The sequence below is a fragment of the Lissotriton vulgaris genome, chromosome 1_1 (genome assembly GCF_964263255.1).
Source record: "Lissotriton vulgaris chromosome 1_1, aLisVul1.2, whole genome shotgun sequence".
Classification (NCBI taxonomy): Eukaryota; Metazoa; Chordata; class Amphibia; order Caudata; family Salamandridae; genus Lissotriton; species Lissotriton vulgaris.
The window spans coordinates 471,265,339-471,288,982 of NC_141685.1; positions in this window are offsets into that span (position 1 = coordinate 471,265,339).

Consider the following 23,644-nt stretch of genomic DNA (forward strand, 5'->3'; position numbering starts at 1 on the left):
GCGTGACGCATTACTGGCGCATCCCTGCTACTTTGCAGGGATGCGCTGGTAATTAAAAATCTGAACCTTAGTGTGTAGCATTACGCAGTTCTTTAAACTACACTCATACATAATTTCACAGGCCAATGAAATGAACACAAAATCTAAAACAAATAAGCATAGTAGCAACACTACTGAGAAGAAGGAGAGCAGTGTACCTGAAATGCACAGAAGATTTTGAAATATAATTTACCTACAATGTAATGAGCAGCATTATTGCTCTTGGTAAAAAACAAAAATGTGCAATATAATAACACAGCAGCAGAAAACATAGTAGTAAAGAAATAGCTACTACTACTCACCAAGCCCGGGGATCTCAAGGCCAAGGAGGTCGAGCAGATCGCGCTCACGGGTCAGGACATCCGTCCAGCGGTGGGTGGCTTGGTTGTAGGTGCGTGTATAACAAAAAGGAGAGTAAGGGAAGTTTGCACAGTCTTATGTGTGGTTGGAACTCCTGGTCCCCTAAACTAGAATTAAACAAACAGTGGAGGAGTACCGCCTATAGGCAAAAAGATAATTATACAAAGAAGAGATTCCTTCTGTATCAGGAGCTTAAGGCTCTAGTTTTAGCAAAAAGATTGCCCCAACCTTTTTATATTGGACAGTCATAGTCCTTAGAGAAGACCTCTCACTCACCAACCTAGTTGGTGACATGCTTCATCATCGGGGTCCCACCCCATAGGCCGAGTGCCTATAGGGTGTGCTGCGACACCTGGTTACAGTGGAGCGGGTTTTTTTGATTTTTATATCTGCAAAGGATAATTGTGAAAAGTGTATTAAAAAGGAGTCAAGTCTACTCACACCAAGAATTTATTCTGGAGTGCTTGAACCCTATTAAAATATATGTGGCACCAGTGCCTATTTAGGAAGGTTTAGGTGCTTCAAGACGTGTGAAAAATAATAAAAATAGCGTAGTGTGCTATGTGAGTTATTTACAAGTTAAAATAGGTCTACATGTTTCAACCAATGGTAATATTATGTGGTTTTCGTCAGGACCGTGTTATTTGAACGGGGTGGTACACACACGCTAAGGCGTGTCCAGCCCTCGTTCAAAAGCAGACCATAAATAGTGGTCTGGTGTTAAAAAGTGCTTTTTCCTGAGTTCAGGAGAAAAACCTGTGGAATAGAAAACATATAAAAGGTTGGGTAAACGTACTGGGGATAACAATACAAGGGTACAAATTACTATAGTTATTGTGCTAGGTGAGTACTCATGTGATAGTCGAACACCTCGCATTTCAGGTCGTACCCGTGGTCTGTCTGTGGTAGTTGACAGAAGTGCTCAGGCGGAGTTTACCGGAGCATAAAGGTGTTGAAAATGATTCCAACAACTAGTTAATGCACTAGTTGTAGGTACACGTGACAAGGGGAAGGGGGGTGTGGGAGAGCAATCGCTATCTCTAGTGTGGCGTCACAACACGCCCAGGCATTTCTGAAAGTGACCGGTATCTAAGTTTTAGTACCATTTCAAAACATCACACACTTAGGGACTGTTTAGCTTACACTCGAAGCAGCAATTTGCGCCTCATGGGCATCGAGTTGGCCAAGACTGCAGGTATCCGTTACCTAAAGAATCGCGGCAAATCAAGAGGTTTGTATCCCATTTAACTGTTGCAGCAAATAGGCGCGTCTTGGTCGGAGACGCATTATTTACGTCTCTATTCTAAGATTCGGGGCACTTACTTGCGGCTTCTGCTCGTCAGGCCTTTAAACCTACTTGGTTCTGTGCTCGGAGATGCCCCGTGGAGTCACCCGTAGCGGTAACGGCGTCCAGAAGTAGTGCGTCTGTTACTTCCTGGGTAGGCGTGGCTCCATTCAGGGAGTTCCTGTGGACCAATCGGTGCGCGGCTCCGGGGTGGTGCCCGATGACGCTGTGTGTGACGCAATGGTCACGTGGGATACAGCGTATTTCGGTTGTCTAGGTGATTTTGAACGCGAACGACGCTCAAGGGCGGGTCGCGCCTTACAGAGAGGGAAAATTGGTTTTATTGATCTTGGAAAAACCAATATTTGGCGGAAAAATGTGCTAAAGAGGTATCAGACTCTGGAAACAACAATATACAGGACCTGCTTCAGCCTGGATTGCTGTATTCAATGTGGAATCAGAGTCTGGTTTTTTGAGGAATTAACTTGCATACCATATGTGGAACCATAGTGTGGTTTAAAGAGGAATTAGCTTACACACCATATTGACGGGGGTAGATTACCCCATTACTGAGTTCCATGGGATGTTATCGTTGAGCCCAGTTTTATAGGTGGCAAGTCTGTAAACCCACCTTTGTTCCTTCTCAAAAAGGCGTTGGTTTATATTGGTTCCTGGTCTTATTTGTTCTATTATTGTCCAGCGGATGTCGTCCGCACTGTGGCCAGCCGACAGGAAATGTTCGGTAAGCTTTGTGTTTGTCTTTTTGCACCTAATGGTGCTTCTGTGTTCACCAATGCGTGTCTTGATTTTTCTGCCAGTCATACCCACGTATCGGAGGTCACAAGGACATGTTAGCAGATACACCACGTTTTCACTGTTACAGTTCGTATGCCCCCTGATCGTCCATACTTTGTTGGGTTCTAGTTGTAATGTTTTAGTATTGTTGGTAAAGGGGCAGACGCTGCAATTTCCGCATTTGTAGTGTCCTGTCACTTTTGGCAGGCCCCATATGTTCAAAACAGACTCATTCTCCGTTATAGTTGTTTTTGGTCTGGTATTCACTACTGCATCTCTGATGCTCCTAGCCCTTTTATATGAGAAAAGGGGCTTTTCCCAATGTAAATTTCCAGTGTTGAGGATGCTCCAGTGTTTTCCTATAATTTTTGTTACGTCATTTGAAATCGTGTTATATGTTGTAACACATGTTAATGGAGGTTCCTCTTCTGTTCTGGTTGTATCCTCTAAGAGGGCCGCTCGATGTTGATTGCGGGCTCGTTTTTGGCTCTTATTCAGGATTTTGTTGGGGTAACCCCGATTCTTCAATTTAGTAGCGAGATCCTGTGCCTGGTGTTTATAATCATCAAGTTCACTGCAATTTCTGCGTAGCCGTAGGTATTGCCCATATGGCAAGTTTTCCCGTAGGGGTCTAGGATGAAAACTTTCAAAGCGGAGTAAGTTGTTTTTGGCTGTGGGTTTGTAGTGGGTGGCAGTTGATAGTTTACCATTGGTTTTCGTTATGGTGAGGTCCAGAAAGACCAATGAATTTAAGTCTTTTACATATGTGAATTTCAAATGTTCATCTCTTGTGTTAATCCTGTTGAAGAAGCTTAATAGCGTGTCTTCACTTCCTTTCCAGATTGTCAGCACATCGTCTATATATCTTCTCCAAAGTAAGATATTAGAACTGTAGGGGTTTTGCTGGCTCAGGATGTACTTCTCTTCAAAATCGTAGACGTACAAACCCGCTACACTGGGAGCAAAAGCACTGCCCATAGAAGTGCCCCCTGTTTGGAGAAAGATCTTGTCCTCGTATTGGAAATAGTTTTTCTTCAGGGCCAGTCTTGCGCATTCTAAGATGAATTCTCTTGGGGTTCTTGAGGTCCAGTCTTCTTTTTCCAGAGCCCTTTTGAGTACCTCTAAGGTAGCGTCTTGAGGAATGCTTGTATATAAGCTCTCAATGTCAAAGCTAACCAAGATGGTATCATCATCTAGGGTCAGCTGATCAAGGAGGCGTAATACACTTTTTGTGTCCTGTAAGTATGTGCAGGTTTTTTGGACCATTGTTTTGAAGAAGACGTCACAAAAACAGGACAGGGGTTCGAGTAATGAACCAATCCCTGAGACGATGGGTCTCCCTGGTGGTGGAATTTTGTTTTTGTGCAGTTTTGGCAGCGTGTAAAAATAGGGAATCTTGCCTTCGCTTTTGCATAGAAAATCCGCCTCCTGTTTGGAGAGGTAGCCTTCTGCTTCTCCATGTTCCACAAGTGATATGATCTCTCCCCTGAGGTCATCTGTGGGGTCCATCGGTAGTCTGCAATAGTTCAAGTGGTCACCCAGTAATCTGAGGCATTCTGTTTGGTAAGCTGATTTATCCTGGATGACTATCCCTCCGCCCTTATCAGCTGGTTTTATGATAATGGTGTCGGAGTTTTGTAGATTTTTCAGTGCAATGCTTTCTTGTTTAGTGAGATTCATGAAAGGTTTCTTGGGGGATATTTTTTCCACCTCATTAAAAACGGCCTGTTCAAAAGTGGAGATTTCTACAGGAACCATGTGGGGTGGTGGTGTGAATGTGGACTTATTTCGAAGTCCAGTCTCGTTTAGATCAGTGCTTTCCTCTGTTGGGGTTCTCTTTTCAAAAAAATCTTTGAGTCTTAGTTTCCTAAAAAAGGAAGCTAGTTCGCAGTGGAGTTTAAACTTGTCCAGATTTGCGGTAGGTACAAAGCTTAACCCTTTATTAAGTACTGACTCCTCATCTTTGGTGAGAGGTCTGTTAGAGAGGTTTGTAATTAGGTTCTCCGATTGCTCGGTCCTGGTTGTTGGGCCTTGTTCTTGCCCTGGTTGGTATTCGGATCTTCCGGTGCCCAATGGACTTGGTTGCCCTGGTTGGCGTTTTTTGTTCCTGCCTCGTCCTCTCCCGCCCCGGTTTAAAAAAGGGGGCATATAAGGATTTTGGGGAAAAAAGGGTTGTTGGAACGGTGGTTGCCATCCATACATAGGGAAGTTTGGTTGGTTGTACACATCTTGGAAATGTGGCATTGGCATTGGATTGAATGTAGACCAATTGTTTTTCCCTCTGCCTCGTCCTCTGCCTCTTGTTTTTATGCTTCCATTACTGGAATTACCACTGGAATTGGAGGAGTTACTAGACGCATTGCTTGAAGCGTCAGAGTTATCGTCCCCCTTGGATGGTGGTACATACTCTGGATCCGAGTATGGATACGCTTTCACCATGGTGAATCTTTTTAAATCCTTTTGAAACTTTTGCACTTTTTGTTGTGTTAAGTTGTCTTTATAGTCTGTCATCTCTTTATTCAGTTCATCTAGCTTTTTCTTAAAGCCAGTGATGGTTGTTTTCATGTTGCCTTCAGCTGTTTGAATTTCTACTAGGATTTTCTCAGATAGTCTTAGTGCTGTTTTTAAAATTAAGACTATCCAGTCGTGGGTACAATGCCACGCTATGGCAGCCCAATCTTTTCGAAACACTGCGTCTTCCAGGAAGATTCGTGGGGCATTGGAGACTAATAGCCCTTTAGGTGCCATGTTTTTGTCCAGATATTGTTTTAGGATAGTCCCATGTAGGATTGTCCTAATTCTGTTCCTCTTTAGCTCTGTTAGGTTTTCCCAATCCGTGGTTGCAGAAATGCTTTGAGCGATGCTGGGGTCGCAGCACACCCTATAGGCACTCGGCCTATGGGGTGGGACCCCGATGATGAAGCATGTCACCAACTAGGTTGGTGAGTGAGGGGTCTTCTCTAAGGACTATGACTGTCCAATATAAAAAGGTTGGGGCAATCTTTTTGCTAAAACTAGAGCCTTAAGCTCCTGATACAGAAGGAATCTCTTGGTTGTAGGTGCGCCAGACCCGAGAGTGGTGGTAAATGGCCTGGCACACCTTCTCCCACCGCTTCCGGCGCTCCCGGACCCCGTACCCGGCACTGATCTTGCCGCCTCCCATGATGGTCCTGGGGAGGCGGCGCTGAACATAAAAAATGAGTTGGCCCACCTCCTCCGGGGTAAAGATCTCCCTGGGTATGACCTCCTCCCCCCTCAAACGCCCGCACGGGAGCCGGACACGGGGTGCGGGACCCTTCCCCTTCTCGGGATGCTTCCCGGCTCCCTTCACCATGGTCTGGGCGGAAAGGAATAAAGAAAATAGAATAGGGAAGAGAAGAAAAGAAAAGAGTTTAAAAAAAGTAGTTTAAAATTAACCAAAAGTAGCAGTAAACACAAAAATATAGGGCTAGAAAAATAGAGGGATAGATAATAAGTAAAATAGATTAAAAAAAACATCAAACAAGCAAAGGATGGCAGAGATTGACAGAGGATACAAAGACCATGCCCAGAACCATAGCAATGAATGGGAAACAAGATGGCTGCGCCCGTTCACGACCGCGCGGGTAAATTCTCGCGAGATTTTCCTTGCGAACACACGCGAAACTGTACTGGCAAGCCGCACACTTTGCGAGATTACACTTCGCGCCCGGAAACGGAAATACGTCAGGCAAACAAGATGGCCGCGCCCTTGAACGACCGTGAGGGTAACTTCGCGCCTTGCGCTACGAGCGGCTCGCAAAAACGCACAAAACCTTGCGAACTAACACGCAGCAAAAAAAGAAATCGCATATTTGCACGAATTTGCGGCTTCCGAATCCGATCTCGCGCGTGTTCGCGCCCCGCAAATCCCACGAAATTGCAGAAAAACGAGTTTTGCAAAACTGAAAGCAATCAGCAGGTGCAAGAGTTCAAACTCATCATTAGTAACAATTCACTGTAGTGCTTCCTGACTGGGGCCCCTCCAGAATTCAGTTGCTAGTTGCAACAATTGTATGACCCTGCTCTGACCCTCACAGCAGGCTCATAGAATAGCTACAAGTAGGCCACAAAGGTCCTGGAAAAAAAAATGCACTGCAACAGAAAGCAAATTACAGATAAGGAAGCAGGTGCCAGACTGGAATTTTAAAACAGTGACACATTAATAAACTAACCCCAAATTAATTCATGTCAGTTGAAGCAGGGCTGGTGTGCTTGCTTTTCCTCCCCATAATCTACAGTGATGATGAACCAGAGGGTGGCATTGATGTAACAGAGGGTTGCAGTGGTGAAACAGAGGGTGCTGGGAACCTGTGATGATGAACCAGACGTAGAAACAACATAATCGCGACCGTTGCGAGCCGAAATGTAAGTTCGCAATTGCGAACTGGTACGAAACCCTCGCGAACTGGCAGAAATCCTTGCGAACACACAAAAAAAAATTGCGGATTTTGCAGATTGCGAGTTCGCAAATCCGCAAAATTCGCGAACGCGAGATTCGCAAAATTCGCCCATACTTAGAAGAGACGCTGTCTTTCTCCTGCAGAGAAATCCAGCTCTGGAGTTTCTGGTCTACCCTTGCGGGTGACTGGGATATCGAGTCCTGAGGGAGATACCAGACCTCCATCATTCTATTCCAGAGGTATGGTGTTGACTAAACCCTTAGAGAGAATTCTTGAAGCAAACCTTGGCAAAACCAACTTAAACTAAAGCTACTTACTTACTCCCCTCCCAAGTATTAGGCTTAGGTCAGGTACACTGGGGTAGGCGTAGTTAGAAGCACCAGTTGAGTATTTTAGCCTAATGTATATATGAATGTATATATGTTTTATTCATTTTAAACCATTGTATGGCTAAGAAACCATATCAATGCTTTTACAGTATTATTTCGCAATACTTATCTTACTGTACGTACTTTTTATAATAACAAGGCTTGCAATTGTGGCAATTCATTTCTCTTGTATGAGAAGAAAGACTGTTCAATAAATGTTACCTTTTATTGACAACGCCCGTCTCTCTATTCTCTACATATTGTGAAAGTAATCTGCACCAACCTGACTGAGTAAAATAACTGTCTATTGTTTCACACGACCCTAGAGATTGACTCTTGATCTGAGGAGCAAAGTTGTCATGTTGCACGGTTGTTGGAAAACTGAATCCCTTCTTGGCTGTGTCAGGGAAGCTGATCACTTCCTATTCAGTCAAGAAAGTTTCCAGTGACCTCTGAGCTAGTTGGTAACAAACCCAATTAAGTTTAGCATAGTCAGTAGAGGCCTGGAAGATCCGCACTTCTACGTCGATACTACTGTTTATGTTATTCCAATGCGCAGGGCCTATTGGGAAAATAGGAACTACACTACATGGCGCCCAACGTTTGGTAAGGCGGTAAACTAACGCAAGACGTTAGAGTAACTCAGTCGTGCATATTTCACACAGACCCCTTTCTCCCGTAAATACTCCAATAGACGTCTGGAGTGGGTGAAAGGTTAAAATCCGCCCGAACTCAGTAGGAAGAGATTCCTATGTAAAGCTCTGGTTTATTCAACGTTGAAGGATACAGTGTTCCAAAATATTGTGCACCTAATCTTTGTCTCCTTGGAGACCTACTCTGCAAAACCTGCATTTATACAATGCCAGGAGAAAACGGAACCACTGGGGCCGTAGCAGATGCGACTCAGCAGGGTCCCGACGATACAGTACCGGGTGCAATAATCATCCCGGCACATTTAAGAAAATCTATAACTTTGAAGCTCATAGAAAACGGACTGACACCACAAGGTGGTACAGTAATTTTCGTGATAGAGGCACACGAATATCGGCAGACAGAGGTATTCTATTCATGGATAAACTTTCCAGCGGCAAACGCTAGAACAAAAGAGTTTCACTATTACAAAATAGAGAAACCACCGGATGAGTACCCTCCTTTCGAGGAGACTGAAATCCCACTAAAATTCCAAGAGCACCTGCTCTGGTTTAATGGCGCCCTAAAACATAATGATCATATTACCAGGCTCGGTCCACTAGGTAGACCAGGAGCAACGTGGCCGGTTCTAGCCAGCTACACACCACATCCTGACATTGCAAACATGTCTAGAGAAGAGGTGTTAGTACAGCTAAAAACATTAATTAAAATACATAGGCAATTAGTCCAATATGTAATGCGGACTGCAACAGTCCAACCAGCTGTTAATGTACCACAGCTGACCCCTCACCAGGGGAACACTAATAAAATTACACCACAGAACATACAGTCATGTCTTGGTAAAACACCTATAAAACGGGAATAAATTCCATTCTGGTTAGCACAGAAAATCACTCAAATAGAGGCAGTATTTCCGGATACTACCCCTATCGAGAAACACAGAATCTTGACCATCTGCCTTCCTATGGGAATCGCACCACACGTGGAGGACTGCGACACTTGGGGTACAGTCTTTGCTTCCATTTACACTAAAACACATGGTGTTCCGTCTATGGCGGTAATACCGGATGTGCTAAAACAGATTCAAAATGAATACAGTCCTGAGCCCGCTTTAACTCTTGGTATGAAATTACTGAAAGACTTCAAGCAGGTCTCGGCTATATTATTAGCCAACATAATGGGAGAAGCAGCATCTGTGGCGATCTGCCAGATGTTGAAGGAAACAGATATAACAGATCAGCCAGTTGAGCTTGCCAGAATCATAGAAAAGTGCTATGAAGAATTAGGTAGAGACAGCTTGGGTGGGAAACCAATAAAGCCCCAACTGCTCGAAAATCCTGAACAATTATTTATTAAAAATAATTCAAACACTCCTAAAAAGAGCTGGGATGGAAATAAACAATCCACTCCCAAGGAAAATGTTTTCCAGTCCAGAGGAAGGTCTCCTTGACGGAGGGAAAGAGCTCCGACTCGAAAACACCAGTCTCCCCAGAGGGAGCGCTCTGAGAAAAGATATAACCTTAGAAATAGGGATAATTTGAAAAAACCTGATAGATATCAAAGTATTGATACACGTCCCTCTCGATCTTTTTCGCAGAAATCGGAAAGAAGAGGACGGTCAGACCCAGGAGAGCACACCAAGTCCAAAGACAAGGAACCTGCTCAGAGTAAAAAACTCAATTTCCAAAAAAGAAGGTAGCCAGTATTAGAGTAATCAACCATGCCGAGAATACTGAGGACACAGTTGAAAAACGGGGAGTGGGCACAGACAATGTTAGACAGTGCAGCAGAAATCAGTATAGCCCGCAAGATCCTGATGAGTCATCTGGAGACAGTGGACACGAATGAATACATTCAGGTTGAAACTGCCGACACCAGACTTAGCGAGCCCCATAAGATATACGAAATAACTTTGCGTATAGAGGGTGATAAGACTAGGAAAATAAAGGGTCTATTTTGGGACAAACTCTCAAAAGGCTATGATATTCTGTTAGCTGAAAAAGATTGGCCCCTAGAGTTTGTCAGGGAGTGCCCTCGTGGCGAAGAAATGATTATGCCTGCCTTCTCGAATCACATTCCGATTCACAAAAAATATACATATGCAAGGAAATGGGCAGTAGCCCAGGCACCGGCATTATATAAAAATCATGTAGGATGGGATGAGGACTCTCCTCCCCACAAAATCCAGTTAAAAAGTGAACCAACTGGCCAATGGCAGTATCCCATTAAGCAAGAAGCTAAAAAACAAGTCAGGGAGATCTTAGATCAACTTGAATACCAGGGGGTGATTGAAACATGCACCTCTCAAATGAACAATCCTTTGTTTCCAGTCTCCAAGCCAGACAATTCATATCGTCTAGTTTTGGACTACAGACACCTTAATGCATGTTGCAAAACATTTGCAGTACAAAACTCGCATAGTGCAGCCCTAATGAATAACATAGTTAGGAAAAAATATAAAACGACATTAGACATATCTAATGGTTTCTTTTGTCAAAACATTGCACCAGAAAGCAGATACTTGACCGCTTTCTCAGCATTTGGGTCACAGAAAAAATTCTGTCGACTCCCACAGGGGTTCAAGAACAGCCCAGGACTATTCTCAGCTAGAGAAACAGAGTTACTACAAATATATGATGATGAGGCATTATCCTACGTAGATGATATCTATCTCACAGACGACGACTTGGATACTCACTTGAAAAGAGTGAACACCATTATACTTGGGTACGCAGCAGAGGGTTACAAATTCAACTTTAAAAAGTCTCGAATTGCCCATCTGACAGTACTATTCTTAGGATACGAATTATCAAGTGAAGGAAAAAGCCTAGCGCACAACTTCTTAGAGAAGTGCGCTGTACTCCAAGCTACAAAAACGCTGAAGAATTTACAATCCATACTAGGTGTTCTGAATTTCGGAAGAACTTACATTCTAAATTACGCAGAGAGGGTTAAACCTCTCTACGAACTAATAAAACCTGATTTTAAACAAATCAATTGGACTCAAAAACACACAGAAATTTTGAGATCACTGCAAACAGACATGTTAGCTAAACAAAATTAGATACACGTGACAACAGACGCGATCTTGTAATCAGAGTCATCCCAGGAAGATGTGGATTCACATACCTAACCTCTAATGAGGGAGAAAAGGTACCAATTTCAATTAAATCTCACTTGTACACACAAGTAGAAAAAACATTCAGTCACACAAAGAACTGTGAAAGCAGTGCAAATTGCATTAGCAAATGAACGAGAACTAGCACACGGCAAACGGAATAATATCCTCACAGCGGAATCCGCCTTCGAGGCGCTATTCAGCCCAGTAAACCTGCCTACAGTGTCACTGGAACCGAAATGGATACAGTGTATAGATTCTCTAGGAGCGGAAGATGTGAAATACTATTTCGCCCCGCAATTCGAAGAACTGAATGATTTAGAATATGAAGAAGAATATCCTCTGCCAATCGAACTTCTGCCTCTCCCACAATACGCCTATATAATCTATACAGATAGATTTGTACAGCATTTCAACGTAGATAGCAAATCCTACGATGCAGCCTGTGCGATTGTTAAAGGTCGTTGGCTGTGCGGTAAATTCAGACCGAAAGTAACAAAAACTGAATCAGTAAGAAACTGTTCGGCTCAGAGAGCTGAAATCAGATCTTTAAAGATGGCGCTCGAAAATGCAGAACGTGAATTCCCCACACTTATCGTGTGCGATTCTCATTTATGCGTCAACTCTTACAATAAAAAACTGCAGAGTTGGATTGAAAACGATTACAAAGATGACACAGGTGCCACAATAAAGCATAAATTGCTCTGGAAACAGGTAGCTCTTTTACAGAAAGAACTACAAAAGACTCAGGTGATACACGCACAGAGTCTTCAACGTGATGGCGTTCACGTTGCAGGGAATTCATTGGCTAATACAGCCACAGCGGAAGCAACTAAACCGGCTTCCGTAGCCACAAAAAAGCGTACAGAAAAATACATAGACGGGGAAACCATGCTGGCAGTTAAAACGACCGTAAAAGGCGACTGTGGAGCACTGCCCGTGAACTATCCACTCAATTATGCATACATAATCGATGCAAACTCCGTTCCTTTTGCTCGAATCCCTGGAGTGGGGGATAGAGTAATTCCAAACACGAACAGGAGAATATTTTTAATAGCAGACGCACACATGGGTTTGGGTCCTAGGCACAGAGAGATCAAGGAATCCCTGACTGAATTACAATCAGTATACTGGTGGCTGGGAATGAGTGTAAAACACCAGATATATGCAAACAACTGTGAAAACTGCAACAGTGATCGCAGTAGTGAACCATGCTACCGGCTACCAATCAGAAACAGCGTAACGCTGCCTACACCCCATTCTGCGTCCTATTAATAATTAAGGCTAAACACACTTAAAAAATGTGGCCTTCAGCGCTCGGCTGACGCTAGAACGGTTATAAAAGATCTGCGAGTCTTTATCGGCACATACGCAATTACCACGTTCCATTCTGACCAGGGTCCTGCTTTCAGCTCTCGAGCTTATGGGGAGGCCATGGCCAGCATGGGAATTGGGTTGCGGTATTCTTGTCCGTCGCACCCCGAAGGGAATAGTGTGGTAGAAAGAAAAAAACGGGACATAAAGAGATCTATAACAGCGAAGGTATTAGGTTCAGGCGCTGGGTGGGTCAAACATCTAATAAGTGTCCAGACCAGTCAACATTTTTCCAAGAAATTCTCTAAAAGGTTTCAGCCCAGACGAACTATTGTTCAGAATTAGAATGAGAATTCAGGACTTAGATAGTCAGGTATCAGTGGTACAAGATAATAAAACAGACTTTAACATCAAAGATCGTTTGGCTGTTTTACAGGAACTGAATGAAACAAGAAAATCCTTAAGCAACATAAAGTTAAAGCAACAGCCAGATACCACTGACGAGGCACCACAAGCAACAGCCCCAGCAAGGCCTGTCTGGATTCCAAAGATTGGGGATCTAGTCAGAGAAAAAATTGCGGTGAAGAAGGAATTTGGGCCTTCTTACAGAAAAGCAGTACCTGTCTTGGCAGTCACCGGAACAAGATCAGTAGTACTACCGCCCCTTGCTGGTAAAAAGGAGAACAGAGTCGTATCTATCGACCTGGTAAAACCACAAGCATGTGGCCTATAATCAACAGTAGGCCCAGTGGACTCCCAAGAAACAACAGAATACCCAAACTTGCAACAATCCAAGAGGTTCAAACTGAAAGACTAATCACATTCGATCAGCCTGCAGTGCACAGAGAAGGACTATGCAATAATGCCATGGAACTCGTGCCTCTTGAGACACAGATTGAAACAGTTCGTCAAGAAACACCAGTCTACAATAATGTGGCATCAGAAAATGCTACAGAGAGACAGATTGAAAGAACAATCCCAACAATTGACAGAACTGCCTCTGGTTATTTCATCGACTTCGACAACTTTTCCGAGGATCAAAGTAACCCCGAGGTGATGCCAGAAACAAAAATGACTTTTAAAGAAAAAGCAACGGAACTCTTTCATCAACTGAAGGAAATCTACCTTATTTCCCCTTGGTTAGAGCTCTGGTTCGGTCTAGGTGTATTTTTTCTCCTGCTTTGGCTCATCATGGTACTTTGTTTGGGAAAATTCATTGAGGGAAAATATAGTACAATGGACACAGCAAGTCAGAACATCAACCTAGTCCTCAAACCACACAGATCATCCCACGTGAAGAAAAGAGAACTGTCAACAGTAAATGTCACAGCCATTCCAATACCTGGTGGGGTAGTATGGGACAAAACTGACTATGGGATCTATGGTCCGGTCAAGATCCTGAAGTATCCTCATCAACTGAAGGTTTCCTTAAGTGACTTTGTAAAACCTAGTACATTCTCTGATGATTGGGACTTTAACAGTATTAATGACATGATGTCTGATTTAGTAATGTCAGCTAGATTCACAGAACATGATTATTTACAAGGTTCGTCTAGTTATGAACAGTTATTCTGCTACACACATTATGGCGATCATTATTTGCATAAATCTGCACAGCCTAGAAATTTTTTAAAGTTTAATCAATGGGAACATTGTGCTACACCACCTAAAAACAGTTCTAAAACATTTTTTGAGAAATTCAAGTACTTCTCAGGGTTTAACACCAGTGATGCAGAAACGTTTTATTACAAACTGTTAGATAAAACAGGAATGAAAACAATGCTGACAAATTCTAAATTGATATATTCAGAAGCATTTTATGAAAAAATGATGACATTTGGTTTCGATTATTGGAAAAATAACATTGAAACAAAAACCATTTGGGGTACAAAAGATTGGCAGGTACAAGGCCTAGAAGCACTATTCAGAACCTGCATGATACCAGAACAATTGATGTTTTTAAATGACACAATTCACCAAACATCCTGTCTTGGCCTAGCTAAGATCAAAGACCTTAACAAACCGTCTATTCCGAAGCCAATACCTGATAATGCAACAACAGATCTTGAGATAGACGTAACTAAAAATTTACATTTTAACAGAACACATCCTGATTGAAAAAAGTGGTTAATCTGGCCTACTGACACAAACAGCTGTCAACATAGATTCCTGAACAAAACACAGGGGTTAAAAATGACCAGACAAGAACCTAGATACTCCCAGAGACAACATCCAGGGATAGTAACAACATACAGTGTAGGGAAACTCTGCCTCGAATGGCTAGGAACATCCACACTGGCTGAAATTAAGCAACACTTGTCTTTACTAAAAGATGGTGCTGATTTGCGCGATTTCATTCTTGGACCACGCAAACCGCGTCAAAAACGTTTCATAACGGCCAGCATCTATGCTGCGTACAACGAGGCTTGGAAAGTCACACAAATTGAAACAGCAGAAAAAATTTGAGAAATTGATCGTATTAATTTGGAAAAATCACTTTCTGTAGTGGACAATGGGTTAATGACTCTGTCCTCCAGAATATATTCGTTGGACAATATTGTATCTTCTGCCTTTGACATAATAGACAGAGACTTGCTAATGTTACAGCATGGCCAATCTCAATTACGTTCTATTGTACAATTAGGCTGGACGCTGCAAAATCTTCGTTCAGGCTATGTGCCTTGGCGTTTAATCAACACAACGTCATTATATCCAATTTTTAACCTTACTGATAAACAAATCAGCTTGGCACAGAAAGGAGCAGACTATACAATCCTGAGCATCGAAAAACTTGAGAGATTACCATTGACAATGTCAGAAAGTCCTGTCATTGAATGGATAATATACGGAATTATCACTATTCCGATAACAACTTTCCGATTTAAAAAGTGCCTTGAATACATACCTACTGGCCAGTATGAACGATTGGGTAAAGGATATGTGAAGTCAGCATGGAAATTACCATACACACATTCATGCTATAGTGACAGCGACAAAAATGTATTTCTTAGTGGTGAAAACTGTAAACGTTTACTAAGCGGTATACTTTTGTGTCAGGGTATTAATTTACACGGAGCCTGTGAAGGTAATTCTAACAACCTTTCATGCCACCAGCTTGTCACACCTGCAACACTGATAGAGCCCTTCTTTATGCAACTCGCGAATGGGAGTTACATTCTAAGAACGGATCACAGATGTTGTGGCCTTGTTCCAGGGAAAAGTTATCTCGTAAGCGTAACATCCATGGTCAAATGCTGTATGCAAGCATTGTTCCCGAGCGGGCCTGAGACATAGAGACTCCCATCTGGCCTCGTCTGCATTTCTCTTCTATACGAATTGATACTTTAAGCAAAATGAAGTCTGTGCTTTTACAGACAACAGTGCCCATAACGTCATCAAGAGAGACGTATGATCTTCTAGTTGCAAGGACAGCTACGGAGGTTCATGACCTTTTATCAACAAATTGCCCCGTGCATTTCGTAGAAATGTTGAGCCAACTCCTTAACATGTCTAGTGCCACAGGCATCCCAGGCATATTTAAGACGATTTTTACGGGACTGCTAACACCATTTCAAGCAATTCTGGGAATCGTTCCAAATTTTGTCCACTCTGTTTTTGGCGGCATACCCCTATTTTTGGGACTTGTAGCAGGGATTTTATTTTTGACCCTCCTGCTTCGTTATGGCAAGCCACAGCTCAGACATGACTCCTATGGGAATGGAAGAGACAATCCTAGCAATTCGCTACCGGGACAGAATAACTAGAGTCCTTGGATTGGCCAGGCTGAGAGATCTAAACATGACCTGGTTCCTTTCATTCAGACCGATATGGCAAAATTGCATCTTACCTGTACTACGATGTATGCTATGCGGAGATGAGTGCGTGTTGGACATCTGTCTTTCACTTCCATCAGCAGTACCAATGGATATCGATACTTTGCTAAGTCCGATAACGGCTCACGCATTGTGTTGTCCCCAGCGGCTACCAATCCTGATGACGGCATTCGTTGAGACTCCTGTGCTACGACTAGGTGGTAACAGTGGAGCGAGTGACAAAAGCAACATCACCCAGGTATGACCTTCTGTGAGCATTGCTGATCCAGCCTTTGATGACAGCAATCATTCTCACACCTGCCAAGTTACAGCACTATCGAATATGGTCGAACTGTCACCTGATTTTGTAGACCAATTCTTTGAGAGCCTGTCTGATATGATGTTCTCACCCGAACAGAAACAATAACTTTGGAGAAGCATTCCGACACACAGCGTTCCCATGAACTCTGAATTCGGCCTTCAGTTTTGAACAACAAAAACTGCTAAAAGCGTTGGAACTCTAATTTCCCCGTTCAAGCAATAATTCTTTTGAATTGAACACTTTTTAATATTCACCCTTTTTCTGGCACGAAAAAATTCTTTGCTTAAAGTAAAACTATTCATAGAGAACAGAAGCTTCAACTTCTATTTCTACATACATCTAGAGACATAACTTTACACCAGCCTCTAGCACATTTTATTGCAATGCATTTTTATGTGATGAAATTATCTCGCCCTTCTTCTGTTTCAGAGATATTTCATGTGTAATTCTTTTTGCATAATCGTTCATTGATTTCTATGCTTCAAAAACGTACAGTACCTAAATTTTCACGTATTACAAATGCGCCTATTTCAAATGCATATATTATTTTGGGGTGGGCAATGTTACACATGCATCTTATTGCTCTAGTTTTAGTAATTTGATGGACATGAATTCGTGGAGTGGGTGTAGCGTTCTAATCTAGGACCCTGATCGATACTGTGACCTTATGCCCCTATTCGGCTATAAATCCATTTATTCCCTATATTGGCATAACCGTTCAAGTGCAATATTCAGAAACTCGTCTCTGGCCTCACACGAACAGAGCCACATTCCAGAATAGCTTTCTCTGCCACTTCCTTTGCAACCAATTAGTGCAATGACATAGCAGAAGTTACTATCTGAGATTCCTAGATTAACACTCCGAGTTCTTCAAGAAGATAAAAACTCAGCAACCTGGAAATCCCCGCTTGCTGTGTTTTGATTAGTAATAGAACTCTAATGAGCACTGATAGACGATCACTTCCCAGTGACATCTTTGACGTCTTATGTCCAAAAACGTACGTCAAACAAGGCACCTTTCAGGTATAAATATTACCAACGTTGCCTTAAGCAAACGCTGTCTGCTGCTGCTGTGTTGCTGATGTTTACGCTAATGCCATCGCTGAAGCTGATGCTGCCAGCTATCTCGCTGCTGCTGAAGAAGCTGTCATGCTGATGATACCATAGCTGCTATCGCTACTGCTATCGCTGCTAACTAGCGAACGATGGTGTGGTGAACTTAGGAGCTGAACAGCCGTCCCCTGCAAAGAGCCCAGCAGATGCAAGCTGCCCGCGGACGCTGCCCCTCCTCCTCCTCCTCCTCGACGCGCTGAGAAGAGACGCTGTCTTTCTCCTGCAGAGAAATCCAGCTCCGGTGTTTCTGGTCTACCCTTGCGGGTGACTGGGATATCGAGTCCTGAGGGAGATACCAAACCTCCATCATTCTATTCCAGAGGTATGGTGTTGACTAAACCCTTAGAGAGAATTCTTGAAGCAAACCTTGGCAAAACCAACTTAAACTAAAACTACTTACTTACTCCCCTCCCAAGTATTAGGCTTAGGTCAGGTACACTGGGGTAGGCGTAGTTAGAAGCACCAGTTGAGTATTTTAGCCTAATGTATATATGAATGTATGTATGTTTTATTCATTTTAAACCATTGTATGGCTAAGAAACCATATCAATGCTTTTACAGTATTATTTCGCAATACTTATCTTACTGTATCTACTTTTTATAATAACAAGTCTTGCAATTGTGGCAATTCATTTCTCTTGTATGAGAAGAAAGACTGTTCAATAAATGTTACCTTTTATTGACAACGCCCGTCTCTCTATTCTCTACATATTGTGAAAGTAATCTGCACCAACCTGACTAAGTAAAATAACTGTCTATTGTTTCACACGACCCTTGATTGACTCTTGATCTGAGGAGCAAAGTTGTCATGTTGCACGGTTGTTGGAAAACTGAATCCCTTCTTGGCTGTGCCAGGGAAGCTGATCACTTCCTATTCAGTCAAGAAAGTTTCCAGTGACCTCTGAGCTAGTTGGTAACAAACCCAATTAAGTTTAGCATAGTCAGTAGAGGCCTGGAAGATCCGCACTTCTACGTCAATACTACTGTTTATGTTATTCCAATGCACAGGGCCTATTGGGAAAATAGGAACTACACTACAGTTCCGCATTGACACAGTCATTAACTGACCCATCAAATTATGCGCCTCACCTACAAGAACAGGCAGCTTCATCCCTTCCTCCTTAATTCTTTGTGATGCATCTCTTCGGATAAACCATGGTTTTTCATTCCCAGGCCAATCTGAATCTGTGGGGTACCTGTGGCCACACCCGCGGACAGCTGACTGCAACAGAGCAGTTTGATCATCACCATGGAAAGTCCGAAAGTATCCGTGTACAGTGGGATCAGTACTGAGAGTACAAAATTTGACAGCATCCCCCTCGTCTAACATGACCCCAGAAGCGCTGTGATCATAGAGGCGCACCATCCAAGCCAATAGCGTCTCGCCGGGCTTCTGACTAAACCTCACTAAAAGATCACTTATTTCCTGCTGTGTAAAATCCTCCAGGCTATTTAACATTACTCCATCTGGGTTCCCTGGAGCGATCTGAAGTTTTCATCTTAGAATGGGCTGTGCTTCTACTCTCTTAGCATTGTTTCCTTCCTTGTCCTGTCTCTCCTCCTCTAAGGGCTGCTCTCCTGAGGAGAATTCTGACGATTCCCAGATGTTGGAGTCCCAAGTGGATGGGTCAAAACCTAAGCCTGCTTTGGCAATCGCTAAATGGACCTTCTGCTTACTAACTCGCCCTCTCCTTTTCTTGGATCTATATTCAGCAACACGGACTGCTGCCCTTTCTGCTATCGTTTGATATGTTTCAAACATCTTGTAATAACTTATTCCAACTGGAAAGCACCGTAGAAATATTCTTAGCTTCAATAAGTTGTTTTTCTAAGCTCAACTGTTCTCGCTGCAGAGATAAACATTTGTCAAAAACTTGACGGTAGGCATGCAAGAGAGCCCAACCCCTGCAACCCACTGTACAGAATTCCTTGCCTCTCTCCACAGGAACCTTCTGTAAACAATTTAAAACATCTTCTGGAGTTGCTTCGCCCAGACAGTCAAACCAGCTCTCACTTAATCCTGAGCTTTTAGAATACTCACACGCCAGCGCGGAGTACCGCGTTGCCTCCCATCCAGGAATTCGCATGGGAGCTAAAGGTATTTCACTTGGTGCCAAAGAACCAGAACCACCTTTCATCTTTTTAAACCGGTTTCTCCCCGCGTAATTTACGAATCCTGCCGACTACGCCAAAATGTATTGCTTTGTCCACTTGCATACTCTGAACTTACGCACACCACTTACTCACACAGAAACTCCAACACTCCTCTGGAGGTGAACAAATGAGCTTTATTAATATTGTAGGCAAAGGCAATAAGCCTTGCACCAGCTTCTACTGGTTTACGTGAAAAACATGTATGTTACTGCTGAAGTGTAACTACAGGGCAAGGCAGCACAAAATGGAAGTGCGATGCAACAAAATGGAAGATCAGAGCATTGCATGGAATCGAGGTCAACATGTAATTTAGCAAGTGTAAAAATGGCAAATGCAGTACAGCCAACTCACATTCCACACATCCCAAAGGACCCTACAATCGGCCCAGTCCTCCTACGCCCTGGTCCCTCACACCAGGAAGTCCAGATCGGGAGGCCGCTCTTTCTCCTTCCTCGTGGCCCTAGCCTGGAATGCCCTCATGCTCTACCTCGGAAAGACGACCTCACTCCCCAACTTCATGAGGGACCTCAAAACATGGCTCTTCAATAGACTGCCTTCTTGATTAACATAAACCTGAACCCCCACCCCACCCCCCAGCACCCTTACGGGTGAATAGTCGCACTTAAACACATGATTGATTGAGAGCCCGGCAGTCAGAGCACGACTTCAGGTTGTGGTCGCGCTCCAGACACCAAAGGCACACAAGGTGCAGATCGGTGACCTACATTAACTTGTGACAGGAGTCACAGGGCTTGAAACCATTCAGAGGACTGAACATCCCTGGTGCACCAGGAGTCGCAAGACTCAAAAAAAGAGGTTGACAAAATTCAAAAAAAGAGTTAGTCAAAAAGTGACCAGGGGCACTCTCTCTCCGGATCTCCGCTGGCTGGCAGGGAAAAGGAAGAACTGACGTCAGCGTACAGGGGTGGCGTCCAACTAGACAAAAGGACGTCATCCCGGCAGCCACAATGCCGAACACGGAGTTGACCAAAGCCACCTACCAACACGTAGGGGTACTGCTACTAAAAAGTTTCTCTGGATCCAGACTGACTCATGGGGGTAATTCTAAGGTAAGGAATCTATAACTACGGTTTCTTTCAGACTGAAAGCTAAAGAAAGGCTAGTACAATAATGGGGGAAGGGTTGCAGAAAAGCGTACTAGGGCCACTGAGAGGAAACTAAGGTAAAGGAAACAAAGGAAGAACAGGGATGAGGTATGCAGACAGGAGTAGACCTGCTAGGACTATCTGGGAGGGTTTTGAAGAGAGACATGGGTGCATGGAAGGAATGGAATCTTGCAAGGAGCATGAATAAGAGTTAAAATGGGGAAAGCCAGTGTCAGAATTCTTTGTCAAGGTGTCCAGTCAGTGAGCAACAAAGAGGGTTGCAGGGGACAGCAACAGCCAGGCAGGCTATGAAAGGCCCAAATAGAGCAGATTCACTAGTTTCATGGAGAGGGGAAGAAAGAAAGAGAAAGAAACAAATGTGTCAGGGGATAAGCACAAGCTGGCCCAATCAGAACATAGGGAAGTTTAAAAGGATTGCAAAAAACAAAGGCAGGGAAGAGGCAAGATCCACATAGATCAGGCTTGGGCAGTCAACATGGGTAAGGGGTGCTAAGACAGAGAAGAATAAGAAGTAGATGACGATAGGAAGCTCAAAGAAGTAGGCTTGAAAGGGCAGAGAAGGAAGGGTAGAAACAAAGATGGAAAAGCAAGGGCTGGAGATAAGGGGCAGCTCACAGAAGTAGACCATGAGCAGCAAAGAGAGCGAAAACTTGAAACGAAAACAAAGGATAACAGACGAGAAGGCCCACCAGATAAGGAAGCACTTTTTGTAGGGGGATTTGGGTTGTGGACAGTATTGCCAAGTATCCAATTAACAAGTGACATAGAAAGAGCAAGGTGAGGGGGCACAAAGGGAGGCAGCAATGCTTAAAGGAAGAAGAGACGCAGGTCTGCTAGGGTCATGATGAATAGAGGCAAAGAATGAGGGCTAAGATGAAAGCAGGTATAGAGGTTAGGCGAGCACAGAGTAGGCCCCATGCCAAGTAACGAAGATATATAATTAAAAATGACAAGGATGAGTAAGGGAACTGGCTGTCCTCCATGGAGCAGGCCCTAAAAGGCATTGGAGAGGACACAATGAAAGATAAAACCAGGGCAAGGGACGGACAGGAGTTCCTAGGAGGGGGGCCCATGACTTTGAGGTTAGACAACCAAGAAAGGTAGAGAGAATATAGGCAATGTAAGAGGAGACCTACAAAGAGGCTCAGTAGGTCCATTGAGAGGAGGCAAAGGACTAAGGAGAAACACAGGCTAAGGGAAAATGCAAGGCACATGAGGCAGCTCGCTTGAACCATGGTGGGGCTAGTTAGATAATGAAACGGGGAGACCTAGAGAGACAGTCCAACCTGGGCCATATACAGGAGGTAAACAAGAGGAGAAGTACAAGAAGTTAAGCTAGCAGGGAGCATTGACATTTTAAAGGTCGCCTATGAGGTAAAACATGTAGAAGGAGAAAACAAAGGCGACAAAAGAGCCAGGGAGAAAATGGGGCTAGCGGAGAGGGATAAAACAAAGGTGATCATATGGGCTTTTGGTGAGTAATATAGTCCAGGCCTTCACCAAGGTTGCAGTCAGAAAGTCCATGGATCCGATTCCTGAGCTGCAAACTTCTGGACAGTTGAGATGATGGACTAAGCAGGGAACACCCAGAGGAGGCATGCTCGGGCAACATAGTGGGTGGGGAGGGGATGAAGGGTGGGCAGATGGGAAAGGAAAATGAAGGAGGGGGTAATGTGAGGAATCCCTCAGTCAGGTATACAGGAGGGGAAGCAAGGAAGAAGGGCAAATAGGGGACTCAAGGAGCAATTAGACATATAGAAAGTGAGTCTTAGAAGTCAGGGGCGAGCATGATCATTTAGAAAGGTTGACTGACCGTAGTCATAGGACATATTTATGCATTCAATGGGTGGAAATGGATGGGTGTTCACAGCAGGGAAAAGCAGCAATTAGGGCAGCAGGCAAGAACTGCACAGTGCATGGCTACTAGGGCGACGAGGAGGACAAATAGCGAGAAAGTAAAAGCAGGAGTAGGTGAGATGTCAATGAGGAACAGGGTCCTTTGGGCCCAAAGACGAACAGGACGTAGAAAGGGGATGACAACAGGATAAAAGGGAAGTTTACAAGAGTGGGCTTTATAGGGCCACAGAGGGGCATTAAAGAGGGGGAGAAGGAAGGGCCATGAAAATTGTGAGGCCCACACCGATGAGGAATAATTGGGCCATAGAAGTGGCCAGTTAAAAATTAAAAATAAAGTGAAAATGAAGGTACTTGTTAATGGAAATTCACAGAAACAAACCAGCTGGAGCTACAGAAGAGATTGGTAAGCCTATGTTTGGGTTCCTGGGGAATTTAGTAGTTACTGGGTAGTATCCTCTGTGCTTACACTGGTTTACCATTAGAGTGGCACAGCCAATGCTATTGCATGCCAGCTGCATAACGAAGATCCTCCCTTTGGGCACTAGATGCTCAAGGGTAGTTTTAAAGGATTACTATAGAAGGTGAAATGGGGCCAAAGTCAAAAACCTTCAACCAATCACTACTTGTTGAGCGCGGCTATTCACCGGTGATGGTCGTAAGGTGATGGGGGAAGGGTTGCTGGGAGAGGGGGTTGCAGGTCCGACTGGGCACTGTGGTTCATTTGAAGTGGCAGGTCATGAAATCCTTCCTGAATAGTGTCAGACAGGAAGAGGCATGACATTCCAGGATTTGGTGGAGAGGTAGCAGAAAGATCTTCTTCCAGTCCTGGTCTTGCGCATCTGAGGGACAGTAGTGAAGACCAGTTGGGCAGAACGGAGGTGTCTGATGGGTAGGGGGGATGAGAGGCG